Genomic DNA, 22,544 nt, shown 5'->3' on the forward strand with positions numbered 1-22,544 from the left:
ACAAAAATCACGTGCGTTGAATTGGATCCTGACGTTTGGTTCGAGCAACAATGTAAAATTTTCTCAACATTTTGCGTCCGAATCTGATTATGTCGAGTACCAAGGTTCTACTGTTCCTGCTGATCCTATGTTCGTGCCCGGACCGTGAAACGTGAGGGTGTGAAACAAGGAGACAGCGACCAGCAGAGAGGACTTACAACTCAGCCCCCATGACAGCATCCCAAGGAAGTGAATACCTGGGGATGGCCTGCACGGGCTCCCACTGCCATAACGCTTGTGGTTCTTTCTCATTTGCTAACCTGTTTCTAGAATTCCTCGTCGGCTCTGGGCATGCCCGCTGTTCTTTCAATAATGTGTCTTTAAAACACTGTCCTTAGCCAGTTTGTTTTTGCTATTTGTAACTACAAACCTTGAAAACCCAGAACGCTTCTCCCTCTGCATTCTGCTGTTATTAATGCCCGCCATGCTGCAGACTTCGTATCCCCAGGTGCATGTTATTTCTTCAAGGGGGCCTGACCAGGTTCTTTAACTAGGGCAGGCACCGTGGCCCCTCCTACACCCACTGCACCAGCCTGCCTGCCATACTTTCTTGGGGATTTTTTTTTTTATTTCTGCCTCACCTAGGTTACTAGAAAATTAGAAGGATATTTTTAACTAGCAGTATGTAATCCATATCCCCCAGTAGAAGCGAATCTCCTTGAGGGCAGAGAACATGCTCATTAGATAGCCCTAGGATATGACACTGCGGCCTTTCTTTGCGGGGAGAAATCACAAACACCAAAATGTACTGTTTTACATCAGAGCTGACATTCTGTAATTATTCATTTTATTTTGAACTGCGAATTAGAGTGTGTTCATCCACTCTTGCATTTTCCAAAGTATTTTTTCCATTAATTTTTTTAATTGATGTTTTCAAAGCCCAGTTAGCTTTGGCCATTCTTTGTCACTGAGCGTTCCAGCAGAATATTCTCTTTATTTGATGAATAATTCCCCTACGGGGAAGCCAAAATACAATTAAAATTTTGCTCCAAGATCCTGGAATGTAAAACCACAGCTAGTTAATTAGTTGACTTGACTGCTTAATGGCATCAGGCTAAGAGAACTCAGCTGAGAACCAAGTGATTTTCCGTCAAGATGTCTGGCAGGTCCATGCCAGCATTCCCACTAGAAGGAAGGGAAGTGCCAATGCTTGTTGACATTGGCCTTCCCTTTCTTCTACTTCAATTGATGGCCACCTATCCCTCTCCACCCCAGCTCTTTTGTGCTTTCTGGGGGCCAGGGGGTTGCTATTATGTTCCATGCCCACATTTGACAGTCTCAAGCCATTTTTATTTAAAAGACAGTTTTATCACCAGTGACTGCAAAACTGGAGAAAGAGAAACAGGATTTTTAGAAATGGATCTTTAGGTTTGAGGTTTATTTTGTTTTTAATTAGTCTGGTAAAATCAGTGTGACCTCTTTCACCAGCTTAAAGTACAAGATCATAAATCTTTGTACGATTCAAATTAATCACTAATTCCCAAAAGGACTAATTTAAAAGGGACCCAGCAGCTACCCTGTGAGATCTATAAAATTTGTAAAAAACTTATACAGTCATCTTTGCTCTTCAGTCATTCATCTTTGGCAGGAAAACTGGAAGGAAGGAAAGAAAGTGAAGTCCTTAGTAATGTTTCCTTAGTGAGATAAGGAAGGAAGGATGGAGAGGGGTAGAAGGAAGACATACAGAGAAGGAGAGGAGACAGAGGAAAGAAAGCAGGGAAAGCAAGAAGAATTCAAAGGGAATAAAATAAAAAGGGGGAGAGACGAGAGAAGGAAAGAAACACAGAAAAGAGGGAAGAAGAGGAGGGCGAAAGGGACTCCGTGCGCGTGAGAGGTCACAGACTAGGCCCAGTTTCCAATGACCATTTCCTTTGTCACTGTATTAACGACTCCTGTATTTAACAGCCCCAGCCCAGCAGGTTTCTTTGAGCCCCTTGACCTTCTCCAATGATGCAGCATAAGCTGCAGAAAGGGTGACCCACTTGGGTTTTGAAAATTACCATTGTTCAAATACACTTGAAGAGCACTAGTCACACAAAAGTTAAGCACTCAGCTGCTAGCCAAAAGGTCATGAGTTTGAACCCACCAGGCACTCCACTGGAGAAAGATGTGCCCAGGTATCGATTCTTCCTTAATACAGTCTATGGATTTGGAGACACCTGACTGCCCATTCTCATATCTTTAGAGTCATGTGACATCACCCTGAACTAATTTTCCATGAAGATTGTAGATTTGGATAGCCCATGAGGCCATTCTACTTTAGCTGGTAGAGTCACTATAAATCAGAATCAACCGGAGAACACATGACAGCAATCTCATAGGCCATTGGTTCAACGCAGTTCCAGTTGGCACAGGGAGGCCTTCAAGCTCCTGGATGTGATGAAACACATCCTCTTTCATGACTTCTTAGAATGCATTAGTCTAGTACCCACCTACCCTCCGATAACGTCCCCTTGGGGGACCCAGGTGAACCTACTTGACATCAGAGGCATTGGTAAAGTGGGCTCAGCTAGATTAGGGTCAGATTTCTCAACAGTTTCTTCCTGGTTTCAATGCAGATTTACTGGACTCTGCAAGTTTGCATAGGAAAAAAAGACACATAACCCAAACTCTACCAAGCCAATATAATATCCTGATACACCCACTCTTTCCTGGAGATAATGGGGCCCGGCTTCATTTATTATTTTTTATGATCAGAGGGGAGACTTAACTAACTCCTCCCTAAATTAAGAAAATCTGTTACACATTAGCCTCTTGTGGTAATCTATCAAAAAAGTCTTACATGATTTCCTTAGCCAACCATCTGCCCAACCAACTAATAAATAAGATAGTTCATTCTATAGTGATAATTGGAACTCTATACTTACATATAATAAAATATGCAGTCCATAATCATAAAATATGTTATGAATAAATGCAAACTTGATTTAGAAGACAAAACATAGTGCATAATTGGCCGGTTTAGGACTTAGTGTATAATTGGTCTGTTTAGTGTAGATTGAGTGCATGGGGCTGCTAACCTCAAGGTCAGCAATTTCAAATCACCAGCCTCTCTGAAGTAGGAAGATGGAGCTTTCTATTGCTGCTCTTAAGAGGGAGAGACTCAGAAACTCACAAGGGCAGTTCTACCCTGTCCAGTAGTATCACTATGAATTGTCACCAACTTAATGGCAGGGCAAGAAAAGTCCCTAAATTTTGTCCAGTTATCTACTCTTCCTGAATACAGTCTAGGTCTTCTGGAGAAAGCTGCCTCCCTATTCCCATATCTTTAAAGATAGGCATGTGCCCCAAGCCTCAACTAACTTTCTTTCCATGGGTACAGTGATGGCTTCCGGGATGAACCCATGATGCCAGTTAATGAGCGCCATGGGTTTGTTCTACTCAGGAAATGTGAAGCTGCTGGATGACATGATCAACCATCAGTAGAAGGCCTGTCTAGAAATGGAGCCAACTCGAATGAAGCAGAGCTACCAATAAACCCTGTTTACACCAGTTCGAGAATGCTCAGCTAATAAAACAATAAATTTCCTTGTTGGTGAATTGTGTAGGGGGGGGGCGGTGGGTAAGATCGGAATTTCTGTTGCTTTCTATCAAAAGAGTTTCATCTGACCCAGAAGAATTTATTTCAGAGGACAGCATTGAATCTGCAGCTCCAGGAGAGGGACATGTCTGATCAGAGCACACAGGAGCAAATGAAGGGGGAGGAAGAGAGAGTGGAGCACAGCCTGGCCCACCAAGCCTTGAGGATGATATTGCTACTCAGAGCAGCCAATCCACAGAGAAGACCACATGGCCGGCCCCAGTATGAGACATGACATCCCTCACTGATCCATAGCCCTACAGGGGACAACACTGGAGACACAGTGTGGGAATTGTACCCGATCTGATCCCACCACACCAAGGCAAAACACCAAGGGCATGCAACAGAACAGCAAGGGGAACAGAGCAATGAAGTCCCCAGGGAATACCAAAAATAGACTTTGGGGCCAGGGCATGGTGCCCCAAGAGACTTGACTGGAAAACACTGCTGCAAGCCAACAAATAGTCCTTGAACTAACCACAAGCTTTTCTTTTTTGTTGTTGTGTTCTGTTTTGTTTTTTTGTCATTGGCTGATTGTTGTTGTTTTGTTTTATATTGTTGCTTGGTTTTACTCTGTCTTGTTTTTGTGCATGTTATTATCTCCACAGGTCTGTCTAAATAAGACAGGCTGGGTGAACAAGCTGGAGGAGAAAACAACGAGATCAACAGTTCCGGGGGGACATGGGAGAGGGGAAACTGGGGGGAAAGGAAGTGGTGTTAACAACCCAGGGACAAGGGAACAACAAGTCATCCAAATTGGTGGTGAGGAGGGTATAGGAGGCCTGGTAGGACGTGATCAAGGGTAATGTAACAGAGAGGAATTACTGAAATGCAAATGAAGCCTGAACATTATAGTGGGACAAGAGGAAAGTCAAAGGAAATAGAGGAAAGAGTTAGGAGGCAAAGGGCATTTATAGAGGTCTAAATACAGTCATGTATATATGTAAATCTATTTATATATGAGGATAGGGAAATAGATCTATGTGCATATATTTATAGGTTTAGTATTAATGTAGCAGATGGATATTGGGTCTCCACTCAAGTACTCCCTTAATACAAGAATAATTTGTTCTATTAAACTGGCATTCCATGATGCTCACCTTCCTGACACAATCTCTGAAGACAAAGCAGGTGCATAAGCAAATGTGGTGAAGAAAGCTGATAGTGCCCGGCTATCAAAAGAGATAGCATCTGGGGTCTTAAAGGCTTGAAGGTAAACAAGCGGCTATCTGGCTCAGAAGCAACAAAGCCCACATGGAAGAAGCATACCAGCCTGTGCGATAATGAGGTGTCTAAGGGGTCAGGTTTCAGGCATCATCAGAATAAAAAATCGTATCACTGTGAATGAAGGGGATGAGGAATGGAGACCCAAAGGCAATTGGACATCCCCTTAGCATCGTGGGGAGGTGACGAGCCAGCCAGGGTGCGATGTAGCAATGATGAAACATACAACTTTCCTCTAATTCCTAAATGCTTCCTCCCCCCTCTATCATGATCCCCATTCTACCTTACAAATATGGCTAGACCAGAGGATGTGGACTGGTACAGATAGGAACTGGAAACACAGGGAATCCAGGGTGGATGATCCCTTCAGGATCAGTGGTGAGAGTGGCGATGCCAGGAGGGTGGAGAGAGGGTGGGGTAGAAAGGGGGAACCTATTACAAGGATCTACATATAACCTCCTCCCTGGGGGATGGACAACATAAAAGTGGGTGAAGGGAGATGTCAGACAGGGAAAGATATGATAAAATAAACATTTATAAATAATCAAGGGTTCCTGAGGGAGGGGGCATTGGGGAGGGAGGAGGAAAAATGAAGAACTGATGCCAGGAGCTTAAGTGGAGAGCAAATGGTTTGAGAATGATGAGGGCAATGAATGTACAAATGTGCTTTACACAATTGATATATGTATGGATTGTGTTAAATTGTATGAGCCCCTAATAAAATGATTTAAAAAAAATTAAATACATAGCTTTGAAAAGAAAAAAGGAGTTTCATCTAATTTATACAAACTAATTAGTATATTTGCCACGCTCATTGAGTCAATTCTAATCATTCTGACTTTATACCACAAATTAGAACGGCTCCTTAGTGTTTCTGAGACTGTAAATCATTACAGGAGCAGATGGCCTCATCTTTCCACTGCGTCTGAATTGCCTACCTGAGGCCTGTGGTCTGAGCTGCCTACCCAGGAAGAGCAGCCGAATCTACCGCCAGAGCTCTTTCATCAGAACACTGTAACATTTAAACCGGTGCTGTGGTAAGTAGAAGGGAAGATTTTGGAAGCACGTGTCTTCCTCTCGTTATACTTGTGCCCACTGTAACCACTTCAACAACAGGAAGAATCGTTTAATTGGAAATAGACGACCTTGATTCTAAGAATAATCATCTAAGGCTAACTGCTTGTGTAGTTTTGATGTCAAGCAAATTGGCTCTTCTGTTACAAAGTGCATCTCTCCTGATTAGTACTTGCTGAAACAACAACAAAAATAACCTCTTGGAGCTGAACGATCAACAGCTTTCTGGGTTCCACTTTTCTCAGCAAGATAATGAGCATAGCACATGTTTAGCACGTTTTTAATTGGATGTACATCAGATATACAATATTTTTCTATCATTGATGCCTGTGTGCTTGGAATTTCATTGCATTAAAAACTAACACATAAAGATTCCTGTAGCTTTGTCACAGACATATGCTTACATGCAAAGATAATTGCCACACTATCTATCTGATTCTTGAAAGTCCCTATGTGAAGTCACTGGGGACTTAATCTGATAGAAACATGATTTGTTCTTTCCAAAGTGAAATATTTTAAAAGAGTTCATTTCAAATGCATTTTTGTTTCACTATCAAATCCTAAGCACTTACCAATAGCCAATTCTATGCTCTTCTGGAGAGAAAGAAAGAGAGAGGGAGGGAGAGGGAAAGGGGGAGGAATGAACTGTACCGAGAGACCAGATCAAGGGGAGCTGGGGCTCAGGTATATTTGGGAGGAAGAAAACACACTTTGGGTGGTTGTTGAATCAAGTGGGACACCCAAGGGACACTGGGAAAAATCCTGAACCCTGTTTATAGAAGCCCAAAATAGGGGACCATGCCTGGTAATTTTTTCCTAACTGAGCAATCATGACCTGGCTCCTGATCAACCCCCAGTGAGCCAGGCAATGTAAGGGACACAAATCAGACAATAGATTATGATCATCTAAGACACATGGCGCGCTCCATAGGCTACCCCTGGACACAAACTGGAAACTCCACTAAGCGAGCTGAGCTTCACTAACTGCCCCAGGAAAGAATGCCCAGGGACCTATGGTAGGTTCAGAACTATTGCTCTGATGATGCGCAGCAAAGGGAACCCCTGGACTGACATATATTGGCTTATTTCCAGCTCTCGACACCTGTAGTTGGCATGGTTAGTCTGCCCACCAAGGCTCTGTCCTCATAAATGAGGGTTACAGAAAACACTACCATATCTCCAACCCCCACAACATGCATAACTAGCAGCCAGTCACCCACGTATTATAGGTACGCAAGCTAATTACTTAATTAATGGAGTCTGATAAATCCCACAAATGTGTGAAAGCCTCCACTCGATAATATGTACGTGACTAAAATCATATTCCTAATATAGAATGGCTTTAAAGCCTAAGGTAATGAGTTAGAGTGTATGACAATAAAATGACAATGATGTCCCCAAAAGTGAAGCAGGCTTATGGAAACAACAGCCATGAGAATGGGTTTTGAGCTATCACCTGACTGTAGCTCTAACACGAGGGCACTCAGTGGCACTACGTGGCACTGCCTGGTCCTCGGGATCAGTGACGACATGCTGCCATAACAAACTACGGTCACGGAAAGAAGGAGTGTTGGACTTTCAGGAATAATCGTGTCTGGGTTCTTAAAGGCTTGTCTCAAAACAAGCTGTCACCTAAGCAAGGAGCCAGTTAAGTCCACACAGAAGAAGTACACCAATGTGTGTGATATAACCAATAACAAGATCCAAGCCTGGAAATAGAACTGTACCAGTGCCCAAATCGCAAGTACCAGTTTGCAGAAAACTAAGGGTCAGCGTGAAACTCAAAATCCATGGACAGGGTCACTCGCTCCATGGGACGAGCCTTCAGTAAATCCTCAAGACACATCGGCTAGAAACGACAATAATCCAAAAATAAGATGCAGAACAGTGTAAAGGGGATTCTGACAACTGTAACATAGTTACATTCTTCTAGTTTGATTGTGGACCCAATGTGAATTTATTCTAAATGTTATTATTTGCTTTTTATCAGACTGAGGTCTTATCAGTTTGTATGGCCATTGTTGATGGATCCTTGTGTGGTGTCTGCCTAAGTCTTGTACAGTTAGCTGTAAAGGGAAACTGGGACTGAAGGCTTTGGAAAGGAATGGGCACATGGAGGGAGAGGGAGTGGGAAAAGGGGGAATCAACCTCAATGTGTTAAAGAATGAAATAAAAAAATGTTCCAAGTTGATTGTGACAATGATTGTACAGTCCTTCTTTCTAAGACTGAACAGTTGAGTTGTAGCTGCTATTGTTGTTGTTGTCAGATGACTGGTAGTCTTCTTCCATAACGATCACAGCCAAAAAAAGCTACGAAGCATCTCTACTCTGAGACCCACGGGGTTACATGAATGGAAATAAACTCCCTAACTGGTTCAGTGTGATTTGGTTTATACTTATAAAATTTTCCAGATGTCACAATTGTCACGCCCCTTGTTAAATTGGGAAAGTTCTTGAACCACAGTAAGCAGCTGCTTGAACAGATGGAAAGCTTCTTTTTGAGCAGAGAAAAAGAAATTTCCAATTAAGAAATGCCTGGACATGATATTCTCTGCCTTTTAGTGGATTGAGCTATGAGATTCCCTTATGTCACACTTGAAACTTAAAATCTAACTTTGACTTTCCCTAAATATTCTTTCGGGTGGCAGTGAGGATTGTTTGTTTTCTTACTGTGTTTTTGAGAAATATTCTTCATTTCTTCCTATAATCCTAGCGTTAGCTTAAACTGGTTTGTCTTGCTATCCTCCTTGTAAAATTATCATGATGTTTTCAAGAAAACCTAGATATTGTCATCTAGTTATTCTCTTTATGACTTTCTTCTCATCTGTTTCACCTGAAATTTGTTCATCTGTCTCACCTCAAATTTGCGTCTCACACTTTTGTCTCCATTTATTTATAATAACTGTATTCATTAAGTGTTTCTTGGAGTTCCTGGGTGGCACTGAAAATTAAGCGTTCATCTGCAAATCGAAGTGAGTGGTTCAAATCCGTCCAGTGGTGTCTCAGAAGAAGCTCTGGTGACTCACCTCTGAAAACTCAGGGACCGAAATCCATGAAGCACAGCTTGACATTGAAACACCTGCGCCACCACGAGTCTGAACTGACTCTGCGGCAACTGCTGTGCTCTGTTTATTTTATGATTAAACAGGAAAACCATTACTACATGCTTTTGTTTCAACTTTACTTATACAGACCTTAGGAGTATTGGATAAATATCAATATTTAAAAGGCCTTTGTCATGTCCTAGAGTTATACTGGTGTTTTCCTACATTGTATGGAAGGAGATGAGCCAAAAAATGGCAGAATTAAATGAAATTCATAGATAAAAGAAGGCTAAAAATACAAAGGCAAAGTCTAAATTATCTTCCCCAAAAGTTATTTCCTTGCTACACTTGTTAAAACAAAAAGGATTTCCAATTGCAAAATTAAAGAAAATGTCTTAAATCCAATGATGAGAGCAACATAATTTTTTTTCTTCTTCTGAGATCTTAGCAATACATTGCTAAAGCTTTATAAAACTGACTCTAAATTAAGATTTGGTATCACTATAATAGATTCAAAACCCAAACAGTATTTTCATTACAGTTTTAGGTTTATATGGTGACCTCTTATAGTCCTTTTAAATTTTTCTTAATATCACAGTTCTGTATATATTCTGCTGATTTGAAATAATGTCTCTCTTTGTTTTCTCAAATAAAAGTCAAAATGATTCCACAAATTCTTCCCAAATTAAATTTGTACAGTAAAACCACCATTGCCTCTTAATGTTCATTGCTTTTCCTCAGAAAATAAGTTTGAATCTTAAATGCCACCATTAGAAGGCAACAAAGGATAATTTCTTCAACTGGGGCCCAGGGCTGCATTTGGGACCTCCTTTCAAATGTATGATTGCATTTTGAAGCGATCTAAGCAAGAGCAAATTCTCCTCCAAATAAGGTTCTATCCTAACAATCATGCACTGGAGTACGCAACGCAAACGTTTATTCGGGGATATCCATTTTCAGAACCTTGACTGCTTTCCTTCGAAATGAACTTCTCCTCCCTGTGGATCCACTGCAAACAAAGCGCTCCTAACTTGGTAGTAGGATCCAGGAGCCACAGTGAAGAGACTCAGCTGAGCAATCGGCCACTGTCAGCTGGACGGATGGAATGTTATGAGTCCTCACCGGAAACCCCGAAGAACCATATGGAGTGACATGCCGGCATGTTCACGTGCCCATCAGAACCCCCCCACACGGAGGCTGCGCTCCCAGCTGTAAGCTATTAGGAAGGAGCCTCAAATGAACCAGAGAGCCCTCTGTAGGGTCGTCCACTCTCATAATAATGTTAACTAAAACCTGCTGGTGGTGAAGCAACTTACAGGATAAAAACAATAGATCACTGTTCTTTGATGGCTGACATCAGCGGCAGGGAGTTCTCTCTCTTCCTTCTGTGTGTTTTGAAAAGTTAATTTTATATCTGAGTGTGCTATGATGATCTCCTGGGGCTAATAAAGTGGATTTTTACCTGACTCCTATAGCTCTTAAAATCCCAAAATACACTCATCAAACCGAATTTCATTTGAATTACATGAAAACAAATAGGGAGTCTCTAAAAAGTATCTTGAAAACCTCAAGTGAATAATCTAATTAATTTTTATTTACAATCTACACGGGAGATTTGGAACACTGTAGTGGGTAGCTAAAGCCGTGTATGAAATGAAGACATGGAAGTAACAATACTCTTAGCAAAGCAGTCAATGCTTTTGCTAATAGGCTAAACGTGTATCATTTATTAGCAAAACTCAGCCCTTAAGTAAAAAATAGCTTGAGGATAAATCTATGTAAAACTGTCACTCCGCAGCGGAGAAGCTATGTTTTTTGTTTGCTTCTTTGTTTTCTCATGTGAAGTTCTAGTATACCAATATTGAGGAGACAATTTTATGATCAAATAAAAATATCACATCTCCAAGGGGGAAAAAATCAATGATTCCCTTCATTTTTTGGTTAACAAACACTTAGTCTGTCTTTTGTGTAAGACCCAAGACTCCGGTGAGCATAAATTGTGTCTCACTTTAAGAGATTCTTGGCAGGGAAAACGGAAAGGTCAAGCCACATGTACCAGCTTCTCCATCAAGCTAAAGAATCACTCGTGTCTCACCGCAAACAACTGCTCAGACTTTTTGCATATATGTAGCTACTTTAGCCAAACAGACTAGCCATATTTATATATATTTCTTTTTTTAATCATTTTATTAGACTTTTTGTAAATGAAAACAATTCATCAGAAAGCACAATCATGAAAAGGAAAGGATCATTTTCAAATTTTTCTGATCACTTTACATCGCTTCTCTAGAAACGAATCAGGGCCAAGCCTGGCAGAAATGCGACCTGGATGCAGCCCTGTTCCTGCACTACCTCATGCACTTCCTTCATGCCCTCAGTTGCCATTCTCAGCCCATACACAATCATAGCATGCTGCATCCAGGGCCTGGGACAGCTGTGAAGTGAGGCGTGCCTGTCCCTGTCACTGAGGGTCTGATGAGCACATGTCTGAGGACACCTGGTGGCAGGTGAAAGGTCGCTCCCCACCCAGGAACACTCTGTCCTTCATGTCTTTTACTTGACTTTAAAATATTTCTGCTTTCAAAATCTCTGACCTTCAAATGAACTCAGTAAGGTATGCTAGACAAAATATGATAAAATATCATTTGTTTTGATATGAAAATAGAGGGAAATGGCGGCCTTCGTGTTTGGGGTGAGGGTGGTTGGTGATGCTTACAGTAAGAACAGAGTGTTGGGTTTTGCTAAACACAGAGTTCATTTGTTTTTTAAGCAGCAATTTTTAAGATTATAAGTCAAGAAAAACAGACCAGGTCTCAGACACGCCATACTCTCAACTGCACTGCCTCTCTCATTTCTGAGTTGTATTTCTGAATCCTGAGCACTCACAGAGGGGTAACCCAGGACCTTGTCGGAATGAGATCCAGGCCATCACAGAGTAAGATGCTTTTGAAGCCCTCTCTGGTGAGAGACAGACTGAGTTTGCTGCTCCCATCAAGAGTTACAGTCTTAGAAACTCACAAAGGCAAATCTACTCTGTCTTATAGGGTCGCAATGAGTCAACATGGAGTTAATGGCAGTGAATTTGGTTTGGGATTTTGGTGAAGCTCCAGGTCTTAGGTCTTGCCTTGCGCGGAGGCCTAACTGGATGAATGATCAAATGGATGAGACTCGCTGGAAAGAGGCTCACTGTACATTTCCATAGATCATAGGATACAGAGAACCACAAAGAACAGATCGTGTCCATTATTTCCACCGTGATGAACATCCTGGGGAGCTGTTTCTAGGTCAACATTCTGTTTTGCTTCAATATCCAGTGTTTATTGAGTAGCAGCTCCTCTGAGTTTCAAGACTCCTGACAGCTGAGCTTCATTGGTTTCTAGAACTGGGGCCTGATGTTGGGTCACTGTCCCAGCCTTATCCTGTGTGAAACAGCACTAGCAGAGCCTACCTCTTAGAGTTTCTGTGAGAACGAGGTCGATTTCTGATTCAGGGGTGCTTGGAATAGTGCTTGGCACTTACCACAGGCTTTGTGCTCACGATGACTGTACATCTTGGCATGTGTTTTATGACTCAGAAGGTTTTATGACTTAGTGTTCTCTTATATTTGGAATTCAATATTAGTTATCTGAGATACTGCGTATCTAGGGAAATAAGCATGTCTATAAGATATACTGACTTTTAGTCGAATGTCATGAGGAAATTATCCATGGATCTTGAAAATCAGAGTTCATCGTGTAATAAATAAATGAATGCAGGAGTCTATAAATACTAAAATTCAATTTTTACAAAAATTCTCGCTTCAGAAAAAAGCTTGCTATCAATGTGTAACCCAATGTTGTACCCCCCCCAAACTGACTTTGTTTTACTAGAATCACTGAAATTTTAGAATCACAAAAACATATTTAGATATATACATACACATATATAATACACAAACAACAAGGTGCTTCAAAAAAAGTATAGAAAATTGAATTATAAATTATGTCATTTCCTCACAAACTTTTTGAAGCCTATATACAAACACACATATACATATAGATATATATATGCTTACACATGAGCATAAATATAGGCATATACCAAATATATTTACATGTATTTGTCACATACAACCTTTTCATATGCATGAGGGCAAATGTGAGTGAAAAGTGATTTAATTCACATAAAACAAGATAATTATAAGTCTTTCCACATTAAACTTGCATCTTAAAATAACAAGCCAAGCCCAAACTGAGAAATATCTTAAATGCATATAGCTAGAGGCAATTAGAATAGAAACATATGGAATTAATCACCTAAAGCAATAAGGGTACAATAAGAGAGTAAAAATGAGCAAAATATGAATAAGCATTTCATATAATTCCTCTTGTTGCTGTCCTTAGATTCTGACAAGGTCACCCTCATGTGTTACAATTTAACAAAAAGAACTCATCCACCATCCACCATGTCAGGAGGGAGAGTATGAGCAAGAATCAATGGTGCTAAGGAAAAAATTCAAACTGCACTGAATGCATTAGCCCCCCCACCAAAAAAAAAAGACTTCAGAAATTGATGAAATACTCCTTGAAGGATTTCAGAAAGCTAAAGAAGCACTGGAAGTGCTCGCCTGCCTCTACCAGGAAATTGAAGGGCAGCTACTTGGCCAACTGACAGGAAGAGATCCATATTTGTACCCATTCCACAGAAAAATGTCCCAACGGAATGTGCAAACTATAGAATGATATCATTGATATCACAAGCAAGTAAAATTTTGCTTAAGATCATCCAACAATGGTTGCAACAGTACATTGACAGGGAACTGCTTCATTGTGCTCATTTGAACTTGTCCATGAAGCAAGAGGCAGATGTACAAACAGAACATGGGGGATAGTGCATTGTTTATAATCAGGAAAGGTGTGTCAGGGTTGCATCCTCTCTCCATACTTGTTCAATCTGTACGTTGAGCAAATTATCAGAGAAGCTGGATTATGGATTATATGAAGAAGAGTGCGACTTCAGAAATGGGAGAAGGCTTATTAACTACCTGGGGTCTGCAGATGACACTGCCTTGCTTGCCGAAAGTGAGGAGGACTTCAAGCACTTACTGATAAAGATCAGAGTTTGCAGCCTTCAGTGTGGATTAGAATTCAATGTAAGGAAGACCAAAATCTCCCCAACTAGACCAACAGGAAACCTCATGATAAATGGGGAAAAGGTTGAAGTTGTCAAAGATTTTGTCTTATTTAGATCACAATCAATGCTCATCAAAGTAGCTATCAGGAGATCAAAGGATGTATTGCACTTGATAAATCTGTTGCAAGGCCTCTCCCGAGTACTGAAGATTAAGGATGTTACGTAGAGGACTAAAGTGTGCCAGACCCACCCAAGCGCCAGCATTCTCCGCTGCATCATATGCACGTGGAAGTGGCACTGTGCACGAGGAAGACTGTGGAAGAATTGATGCATTTGAATTGTGATTCTGAAGAACAGTATTGAACGTCCCATAGTCTACAAAAAGAACAAACCGATCTGTCTTGGAAGAAGTCAGGCCGGAGTGCTCCTCAGAGGCAAGGAGGGCAAGACTTCATTTTGCATGCTTCGGGCCAATTGTCAGGAAAGGAGAAGGAAGGACGTCATGGTTAGTAAAGTGGAGGAAGGGCAACAAAAAGAGGGAGGCCCTCAACAAGTCGAACGGACTCGGTGGCTGCATCAATGGGCAGAGGCATGGGAACAGTTGTGAGGACGGGGCAGGGCCGTGCAGTGTTTAGTTCTGCTGTGGACAAGGTCACTCTGGAGGAAAGCCCACGCCACGGCACCGAACAACAACAGCATGGGTCTCACAGTAGCTCTGTGCCCTTGGACTTTCTGGTCTGCGATCTGAACAGAAGCAGACGAGTGAGTCTTTTCTTCCGGGGAAATTCTGAGTGGATTCAAACTGCCCACCTTTAGGTTAGCAGTCTGACGCTGTTGTTGGCACCACTTAGGTTAAAAGGAATGAAAACAGCACCAAACTGCAGATACGACGCCAGCACGAATGACTTAGTGACAATGTTGAAGGAAAACAAATAAAAACAAACAATGTTTAGTTAAACCTATGTCTTTTATTTGAGTATATAAAACCATCTTTAAAAGAAATAATAACCACAGATCTCAAGATAGTACCTCAAAGGGGGCAGAAAGAAATCAGGAAAGAGCAAGAATGTAAGAGATATGTGTAATATTTCAGCTTTATGTTAGCTTGTAGAGATACAAATTATGAAAACATTAAGCTGAGTGAAATAAGTCAGTCACCTAAATGATGAGTATAGTCAAACATTCAGTGACCAAAATTTATTAGGAGCTGGAGGGAGGGGGAAAGTTAGGAGCAGGGGGAGGGGACAAGAGGCAGTAGTTGTTTAGGAACCATCTATTGCTGGGATGGGAACATTGGTGACACATAGTGGTAATAGTTACACAACATTATTAATGGCATTGGTATCAACAAATTGCGTATGTTGAAATGTTGAAAAGGCAACTACCATGATATAGAATATACTCGTGTATGTTTATATACATACTTATGTATACACAAGGTGACTTTTTAAAGTCTGTAGGGAAACCCCATTATATTCAATTTCACTTTTTCATGAACATTTTAAAATCCCTCGAGTGTGAAAGTTATCATAATAAATAAATTTAAATAAAGAAACAACAGACAACTATGATTAGTGCAATGGCAACAGGGCATCCTGAAACAAGAATTATATTTTGAGTGTCTGGGCACAGACAGGATGGCGGTTCTTTTTAAGAGATCAGTTATGGATTAATTTGCATTTACAGACTTTTGTTAGATTTTGAGATGTGCTCAGTCGCTTATGACATCACTTTTATACTAAATCTGAAAAGAAAATTTTACAGAATAGAATACTTTTACAACATCATCCTCGATGAACACTGGCTAGTAAGTGAGCAATAAATGCTATTGTTAATATCTTCAGAGATTCACCAAATGATTGGAGGCTGTTGACAAAATGGCAAGCATAGAAAATAGATTCATTTTAAAAAAAGAAAGATCTTGAGAAACCTATTTGCTTTTTTCTTCCCCTTGCCTTGTCAATCATGTTCACTTTACAGTCATTCGCTGCTGTACAGGCTATGTGCTGGATCTTCCCTCTGGTAAGTACGAGTCAGGTAGGGGGGAATAAATAAAACTGTCAATTTTAAAATATATTTTTCTATTTATACAGAGGAAAAAATGGATAATCCAAATATTTTTAAAGGAGAAGCTCAAATCAGAAAAAATACTTTGGATAGCCGGGCACCATCTGCTTTCTTCACCACATTTGTTTATGTACCCATTTGTCTTTAGAGATCCTGCCAGGAAGGTGGGTATCAAAGAGTGCCAGATTATTAGAACAAAGTATTCTTGTGTTTAGGGAGGCCTTGAGTAGAGGTCCAAAGTCTGACTGCTATCTTAATACTTAATATATAAATATATGTATGTTGGCCTCTATACTTTTCATTATAAATTCATATATTTACATATATACATGCCTATAGCTATAAATAGTTTTTGCCTCCTACTTCTTTCTGTTTCCCTTCGCCTTCCTGTCCCACTATCATTCTTACCCTCCATTTGGGTCTTAGTAATACCTCTCGGATACAGTGCACTTTAACAAACCCTGTCAACAGCTCATGATCACACAGGCATTATACGCCCTCCTCACCATCAATTTTAAATCTCTGTATCCCTGAGTTTGTTGGCCCCCACGCCCCTTCCTCACCCCCTCCTCTCCCATGTGCCCCAGGACTGCCGGTCCTGTTATTTTCTCCTCGGGATTGTTTTGCTTGCTTAGTTTATATAGATTGACATAGAGCAAAAGAAAAAAAAAAGATTGATAGTTGAGGTCTTCCTGGTGACCATTATGAGTGTTTGCCAATTGGGTCTGATTTGGTGCAAACCCTGTCCTCAGAGTCAGAAGTCTATTTTCAGGATTCCTTGGGGACTTTGTTACTTTGCTCCCCTTGCTGCCCTGTTACACGCCCTTCACCTTTTGCCCCACTGTGCGTGACGCAGACCTGACACACTTTCCATACAGTGTCTGCAGTTTTGTCCCTCATAGCTCTACGTCTCAGTAAGGGAATGTTGTGTCTCCTGGTAGGGCCAGCCCTACGGTCCTTTCTACTCTGAACAAGGATGTGGTCCCTGGGGCCGGGTATGCAAGGATGAGGTTCTCTCTCTCTCTCCCTCCCTCCCTCCCTCCCTCTTAGTTAGTACCCATGTGGTCTAGACAGACCTATCACTTTCCCCAGGCTTTCTTCAGTGTTGTCCTCTGTATTGCATTTTTCTGGAGAGGGAGTCAACATAGCTTGGCTTGGGCCTGGCCCCATCATTCTCTCTGTTAGTGTACTGCTCCATGCCGGTATGTTAGCCTGAAGCTCTGGTGCTCTGGGATGGAGTCTGGTACCTCTCTCCCTTTCCTGTGGAGACATAAACAATACCCTCCTTAAAGGAATCTTTATGTGATCAGCAAGTTTAATGACAGCGTTAATATTTTAGAAAGTTCACTCTGGAAGTTTTCTAAAGAATGGATTGGAAATGCAGCAAAATTGCTAAGAAGAGTTAAACAATTATAGCAATTCAGTCAAGAGAAACTGGTCTGAATTAGGATGTCAAGGAGAAGGGGTATCCAAGAGTGATTTAATTAATAGAATCTATTAGACTGAGGTCTGAGGGGCAGGCCCCAATCCAAACTACATGGACACCTGCTGCTCCCCCCAGAATTTATTTCAGAGGACGGCATTGAAACTGCAGCTCCAGGAGAAGGACATATCTGACTGGAGCACATGGGAGCAGATGAAGGGGGAGGAGGAGAGAGTGGAGCACATCCTGGCCCACCAGGCCTTGAGCACAATGTTCCTGCTCAGAGCAGCCATTCCACAGAGAGGACCACATGGCTGGCCTCACTATGAGACACGACATCCCTCACTGACCCATAGGCCTACAGAGGACAACACTGGAGACACAATGTTGGAATTGCACCCAATCTGATCCAGCCACACTGAGGCAAAACACTAAGGGGGTGCAACAGAACAGCAAGGGAATGGAGCAACAAGGTCCCCAGGGAATGCTGAAGTTGAACTTTGGGGCCAGGGCATGGTGCCCCAACAGACTTGACTGGAAAACACTCCCAAAGGCTAACTACAAACTTTTGTTTCTTGTGTTTTATTTTGTTTGTCACTGTTTTGCTCTGTCTTATTTTTGTGAATGGTATAATCTCCGCAGGTCTTTCTAAATAAGATAGGATGGATGAACAATCTGGCGGAGAAAACCAGGGGTGGCAGGGGACACGAGAGACAGGTAGTTTGGAGGAAAGGCAGTGGTGTTAACAAACCCAGGGACAAGGGAACAACAAGTAATCCAAATCGGTGGCGAGGAGGGTGTAGGAGGCCTGGTAGGGCATGATCAAGGGCAATGTAACTAAGAGAAATTACTGAAACCCAAATGAAGACTGAGCATGATAGTGGGACAGGAGGAAAATCAAGGGAAATAGGATAAAGAGCTGGAAGGCAGAGAACATTTATGGAGGTCTAAATAAAGGCATGTACATATGCAACTATATTTATATATGAGGGTGGGGAAATAGATCTATGTGCATATATTTATAGGTTTAGTATTAAGGTAGCAGAAGGACATTGGGCCTCCACTCAAGTACTCCCTCAATGCAAGAATACTTTCTACTATTAAATTGGCATTCTATGATGCTCACCCTCCTGATACAACCGCTGAAGACAAAGTGCGTGAATAAGCAAATGTGGTGAAGAAAGCTGATGGTGCCCGGCTATCAAAAGACATAGTGTTTGGGATCTTAAAGACTTGAAGGTAAACAAGTGGCCATCTAGCTCAGAAGCAACAAAGCTCACATGGAAGAAGCACACCAGCCTGTGTGATCACAAGGTGTTGAAGGGATCAGGTATCAGGCATCATGAGAACAAAAAAATCATATCATTGTGAATGACAGGGGAGTGTGGAGTGGAGACCCAAAGCCCACTTGTTGGCCACTGGACATTCCCTTACAGAAGGGTCTCCGAGAGGAGACGAGCCAGTCAGGGTGCAATGCAGCAATGATGAAACATACAATTTCCACTAGTTCTTAAATGCTTCTTCCCCAACCCACCGCCACCCAACTATCATGATCCCAATTCTACATTACAAATCTGGCTAGACCAGAGGATGTACACTGGTACAGATAAGAGCTGGAAACACAGAGAATCCAGGGCCGATGATCCCTTCAGGACCAGTGGTGAGAGTGGTGGTGATACTGGGAGGGTAGAGGGAGTGTGGGTTGGAAAGAGGGAACCAATTACAAGGTTCTACATATAACCTCCTCCCTGGGGCATGGACAACAGAAAAGTGGGTGAAGGGAGACGTTGGACCGTGCAAGATATTACAAAATAATAATTTATAAATTATCAAGGGCTCATGAGGGAGGGGCGAGAGGGAAGAGAACGATAAAAATTAGGAGCCGATGCCAGGGGCTGAAGTGGAGAGCAAATGCTTTCAGAATGATGAGGGCAATGAATGTACAAATGTGCTTTGCACAATTGATGTGTATATGGACTGTGATAAGAGTTGTTTGAGCCCCTAATAAAATGATTTTAAAAAAGAATCTATTAGACTGGGTAAGCGGTAGAAGAAAGCATGAGTCAAATTTTCTTGTGCAGCTACATGTATAATATTAAGAATAAAATGAATGTAGGCATGAACTACATACTCATATGTATATGTTAAGCACTTAGGTTGCAAATGGATATTGGGCCTCAACTCAAGTACTCTGTTAATATAAGAACACTTTGTTCTAACAATCCGGCATTCTGTGATGCTCCCTTTCCTGACAGGATTGCTGAAGACAAAATGGGCAAATATGGTGAAGAAAGCTGATGGTGCCCAGCTATCAAAAGATATAGCGCCTTGGGTTTTAAAGGCCCGACAATAAACTAGCTCAGAAGCAACAAAGCCCACTTGGAAGAAGCACACCAGCCTGTGTGATCACGAGGTATTGATGGGATCAGGTATCAGGCATCTAAAACCACACCCAATGTTAATGAGGGGATCATGGAATAGAGACTCAATGCCCATCTATAGACAATTGGACATCCCCTCACAGAGGGGTCACAAGGAAGAAATGAGCCAGTCAGGGTGCAGTATAGCACCAATGAAACACACAATTTTCCTCTAGCTCTTTGGTGCTTTCTTCGCCCCTACTATCATGACCTCAATTCTACCTTACAGGTTGGATTAGACCAGAGCATACACACTCCTATAGATAAAAGACTGCAAAATGGGGAATCCAGGATAGATAAACCCTTCAAGACCAACAAAGAGAGTAGAGAGAGACCAGGAGGATTAGAGAAGGGTGGGGTGAGTAAGGAGGAATCGATCACAAGGATCCTTCTGGAACCCCCTCCCAGGGGAACAAATAACAGAAAAGTGGGTGAGGGGTGACTGAGGACAATGTAAGATATGGAAAAAATAATCTATAACTTATCAAAGGTTCTTGAGGGAGAATGGTCAGGGGTGGGAGGGGGAAGAAATGGGTTGCTGATATCAGGGGCTCAAGTGGGAAGAAAATACTTTGCAAATTATGATGGCGACATATGTGCATATGTGCAAATGTGCTTGACACATTGGAGTAATGTATGGATTGTGATAAGAGATATGAGTTCCCAATAAAAGTATTTTTTAAGAATAAAATAGAGGTTTAGACTGGACATGGAAAAGATATTTTCATCTTTGCTTAGATTTTACTTACAAAAAAGAATAAGACAGGACTCATTGTCTTAGACACTGATGTGCCTAAGATAACATTTTTAAAATGAAGATATTCAGATATCTCTCTATCCAATGCACACGTCTGATTATATTTAATTTACAGAAAACAATTCACATTTAAAGTAATATATGTGGAAATCATAATGCATTCTAGCAGTCATTCAATTGGTTATAAGTAGGGGGGAAATTACTAAACTGTTTGCTTTTTTTGTTTGTGTTTGTGCACACTATGATCACATAGTAAAAAGTAAGCTGTATTTTCAAAAGTCATAGTTAGACTTTGAAAGTTCAAGAGTCTTATTGAGATTGGGTGGCCTTCCCTGCTGTCTGTCTTCATTGGTTATCAAAACTCAACAGTTACCCTGTAGGAGAAAGAAGAGGTTATCAGCTCCAGTGAGGAGCTACAATGCTTCAGAAACCCCACATTGGACTGCTATGAGTCAGAATGGCTTGAGGGAAGTGAGGCTGTATATTTAACCTTGGTATATTCTTATGTATGCATGGAACAATGTGAAACTCGATTAGAATCAGCAGGGGGTGTGTCTTGCTAACATGTAGGTCCTGACTTAGCATATCTAAGATGAGTCTTTGTGGCATAGTAATTATGTGGTGGGCTATTGGTTAGGTCAGCATTTCGAAAGCAATAGCTAATTTTTGTGTATGGGAGGTGGGGGAAGATGAGGTTTTCTAATCCTATGTAGAGTTATGGCCTCAAAAGCCCCACCATTCTACACTGCCCTATAGGGCCACCTATAAGTAGTATTGATTCTATGGCATTGAATTTAGGTTTGAAATTCAACTGTTTGTCAGGGGGTAGGGTTAGAATGAAGTATCAAAATGTGGTAGTTGAAGCTAAATAGGGAGTGAGCAGAAAACATAAGTAGAGGAGATTTTAAAGTAACAAGGTAGGGTAAGACTGGCTGATAGCAGTGGGGCTACATGTAATCCCGAGTTAGTATCAGACCACATTGGCCCTAGAAGTCCCCTCAACATTCAGAGTCTCACAGTATCAGTTTCTGAGAGAGTGCGCCTGTCTCCTTTCCTCCTCAGAGCCCCTCAGGTCCCTGTTCTCGTGGCTTCAAAGCAGACCTTCTGCTTGTACCCACAACACACTAAGGTTAGGATGCAGCCCCAATATTGCTGGAGGATACACTAGGGTTAGGATGCAGCTCCAATATTGCTGGAGGGAGGTTGCACTGGTTAGCTTCCTCACACACACTTAGATTCAGCCGGACCACAATCATCAGAACTACTTTTCCTCGAACACTGCCTTGGTTGTTCTTGCATAACTGAGTTCTGTACATCTTGGAGCTACTGAAAAGCTAATAGTGGTAAGGGGGAAAAACTGTCTCTCAACAATAATTTATTTTCTAATTTTAAGGATAAGGACTTAAAAACTTTTCTGAAATATGTCACACAAATTTGTTAAATTTCAATTGATTTTTAAAATCTATATTCATATAGAGCAAGGTTCTTGGTGACCTTCATGGCAAAATTGTTCTCAGTCTGTAAAGCTTCAAACTGAAGTCATACAGCTTCAGAAATCTGCTCTACTGGTTGCATATGATGTCTAAAATAGAAATATGTGTAAACCACAAAAGATTGTATTGGCTTGAGATAGGCAAAGAGGCCTTATAGAAATAACAGAGCATGCCAAATTGATTTGAGCCAATTACAATCATAACAAGAAATGCATCCAAAATATCAAGGATTTACAAGAAGGACTCATCCAATCTCTGACTACTTTATGGCATTTAGTTTACAAATGTTGTAATAGTTATCCCTGGAATAA

This window comes from Tenrec ecaudatus, chromosome 13 (assembly GCF_050624435.1).
Source record: "Tenrec ecaudatus isolate mTenEca1 chromosome 13, mTenEca1.hap1, whole genome shotgun sequence".
In the NCBI taxonomy this organism is placed as follows: Eukaryota; Metazoa; Chordata; class Mammalia; order Afrosoricida; family Tenrecidae; genus Tenrec; species Tenrec ecaudatus.